Here is a 3,656-nt window from a genome sequence, read left to right on the forward strand (position 1 = left end):
ATCATGGCTGGACCACAGAGAGTTTAGGAGCCCTAGTGGTAGATCATAGGTGTAACTCTGGTCCATTGACTAAAAAGCCAAGGCAGGCATTTTCCAGAGGGTACAAGAGCAAAGCTTTCATAAGCAAAGCTCCTTAGGAATAATTAGGAATATCACTGATGGTCTATGGAGTAAACTTTGGGCAAGAACATAAACAGAGGCGAAGAATTTTCTGCCAACAAATGGTAACATGAGGTCAGACACGTGTAAGCAGGAAGAACAACATACCTTCAGAAGGAACTCAGAAGAAATGTCTCCAGGAAGAACCAGACATAACCTGTTCTCTTGGCTGCTCCTAAGTTTTCACCAGGTGCCTAGTGAGAGTGAAGTAGGAGCTTGCACAGAACTTCATTGTACATCATGAACAGGTTTTCCTATACTAGAGCCCTCAAGTTACACATACAGGTTTCTCATTCTAGAATGTGGGCTCAGTATTCTCAGATAAAATTTTGGTTGTTTTAAAGTCCTACATTGAAGTGTTTCATTACTACTTAAGATTACCTGAGTTAGGTGCCTCCTACCTGAAATGAAAAAATGATTTGAAGGCCCGTATAGGGCATCCATTACTTAACAAACACTTATTGATCACCTACATTGTGCCCAATATCTGGGCTAAATAATAAACTAGACAGCCTATGATCTTGCAGTTGGAAAGAGGATATTGACAAGCAACCAGGACTTAGAAAAATCATTACAGATGGTGACTGTAGCCATGGAATTAAAAGACGCTTGCTCCTTGGAAGGAAAGTTATGACAAACCTAGACAGTGTATTAAAAAGAAAGACATCACTTTGCCGACAAAGGTCCATACAGTCAAAGCTATGGTCTTTCCAATAGTCATGTATAGATGTGAGAGTTGGACCATAAAGAAAGCTGAGTGCCAAAGAATTGATGCTTTCAAATTGTGGTGCTGGAGGAGAAGACTCTTGATAATCCTTTGGACTGCAAGGAAATCAAACCAGTCAATCCTAAAGGATATCAACCTTGAACACTTATTGGAAGGACTGATCCTGAAACTGAAGCTCCAACACTTTGGCCACCTGATGCGAGCAGCTGATTCATTGGAAAAGGCCGGATGCTGGGAAACATTGAAGGCAAAAGGAGAAGAAGGCAGCAGAGGATGAGATGGTTGGTGGAATCAGCAACTCAGTGGACATGAATTTGGGCAAACTCTGGGAGATAGTGAGGGACAGGGAGGCCTGGCATGCTGCAGTCCCTAGGGTCACAAAGAGATGGACATGACTTAGCGAACTGAACAAGAACAGAACTTAAAATACTGTGCACTCTGTCCTGGGATGGAGAAGTAGAGGAGGCCACAGAGACACAGAGAAGAGGGCATAAGATCTGACCAGTGGGGTCAGGGAAGTCTTCCAGGAGCAATGTTGTCTGTGCTGAGATGTCTCATCATACAGTGAGGGAGGAAAGTGGAAACGGAGGCATCTTCCCGGCAGAATGAGCTGGGAGACAGCACGTGCAAAGATCCAGAGTTGAGAGAGGCATGGTGTCTTGTGAAGGGGAACATGAGGAGAGCAAGACAGATCCAAGAATGGACCCAGCCTGGTTCAGCCCATCTACGCCTGTTATCACAAAAGAGACCAGCAAGTTAAGAGAGAGCCTCAGGTTCACCTCCACGTGACACGCCATTCTCACTTCAGCGGCAGGCTTGAAGATTCAGCTTCACCAAGGCTGCAGGGCCAGGGTGGTCCTTGAAGCCCTGACCCTAGCAGATAAGAGCTCTCCCAGCCGTCATCACACAAGGAAGAAAGTCCAGCCCTGAGTAGAGACCTTCCCTGTCCCTCTCCTTTGCCCTCCTTACTCCTACCAGAGTGATCACCAGCAAGAGGGCTGCCATCTTGGACAGGACAGGATCCTGGGGTGGGGGTGGGCTTAGGGGAGGGGAAGACCCAAATGACGGCCCAGTTCCGTGGTGGCGCTGTGTGTTCAGTTGTGTCTGACTCTTTATGACCCCATGGACTATAGCCTACCAGGTTCCTCTGTCCATGCAATTTCCCAAGCAAGAATACTGGAGTGGGTTGCCATTCCCTCCTCTATGGAATTTTCCCCACTCAGGGATCAAAGCCACTTCTCTTGCATTGTCAAGCGGATTTTTCACCACTGAGCTATCTGGGAAGTCCCCCAGTTCCATGGGGAAGCTGTTTGTCACCAGACGGTCCAAAGAAGAGACAACTGGCTGCATTTCAGTCACATATTGTGGACTGTGTAGACATGGGATAGGTCTGTGCAGGTGCCCAAGAGATCTTTCTAAGAGGGATCACACCTCCCAACAGCCGAGAGTCACGTCCTCAGGGACATGTGATCCACAGACCCAGGATTGGAAGAAGGGAAAAACTGCTTAATGATATTTTATAGTTCACAAACATTTTGATGTTCACCAAGCATTTATGCTCCAAGTTTCTGCCGAGTACTTTTGAGGGAGATTTTTATTTTATTTATTTTTTGACTATTTCAATGTACATTTTATAAAATATTAGCTGCTTTCTCCAGGTTGTACAATATTTATTATGAGGTTGGTTCCTCATAACAGCCCTGTGGGGTAGGCAGGATAGCCCCATTTATCAGATGAAGACACTGAGGCCCAAGGAGATATAAGAAGCTTGCTCAAAATCTAAGTGCCAGAAAGAAAATTTAAACCCTAGCTCCATGCTTCCTCTCACTCATGTAATCATGCCTGGAGCCCTGGTAAGGCTGGCAAAATTAATATGTTCAGTAGAAGAAAGTGAGGTTCAGATGGGTGGCAGAAGTTTCCAGAAACGTGTGTTTCAGACAGATAAGGTTAGAACAGTCAGCACATTTTCTGAGGCAGTTCCCCCCACCCCACCCACTGCAAGCTACCTCCCGTAATCTATTTCTGACATTTTAATGAAAAATAAACGTCCCTCCACCTCCGCCCTATTCACTAGGCTAGATCAGGCAATTATGCAGTGTTTGTGTGGGAGGCTTGGTTCTGAGAGACCTGGGCAGCAGTGAGGAATAATGGCTGTGAGGAAACCCAGCTGGCCCAGCAGGGTCTTCCCAGGTCCCCTCAGACCCCTCTCACACTGCTCTTTTCACTCCAAAGTCTGCTCACCCTGCCTGGAACGAACTGCCTTCTGTCTCCCGGGAAAAGCAAAATCCAGCAGCGAGCCCCTTGGCTCCAGCACTAAGAATGTGCCACGCTTCCCAAGCAAACTCTAACACAAGGCCATACAGCACAGTGGTTAAGGGCACAGGAACTGGGGAGACACTGACCTTCAACGACGCATTCCCTCTGTGAGCTTGGACAGGTGGCTCCATCTTTCAGAACCTTGATGTTGTCTTCTGTAAAATGGGAAGATGGTAGCACCCAGCTCCCAGGGTTAAATGAGACAATCCATGAAAGGAGAGGGTACCAGGGCCTCATGACTCAAACATCATCAGTTGTTTGACCCTGTTTTCACTTTTTATTGAAGTGTGATGAACTAATAGAATGCATCTATTTTAAGAGTGTAACTCACTGGTTTTCACAAAGCAAACACATCCTGAAGCCAGCATGCAAATCAAGAAATAGAAAACGTTCAGCATTTCAGAAGACTCCACCCTCACCTCTTCCAGTCACTATTGCCCACCACAAGTAACTC

Source organism: Giraffa tippelskirchi, chromosome 13 (assembly GCF_054371585.1).
Source record: "Giraffa tippelskirchi isolate mGirTip1 chromosome 13, T2T-mGirTip1v1.2.pri, whole genome shotgun sequence".
Lineage (NCBI taxonomy): Eukaryota > Metazoa > Chordata > Mammalia > Artiodactyla > Giraffidae > Giraffa > Giraffa tippelskirchi.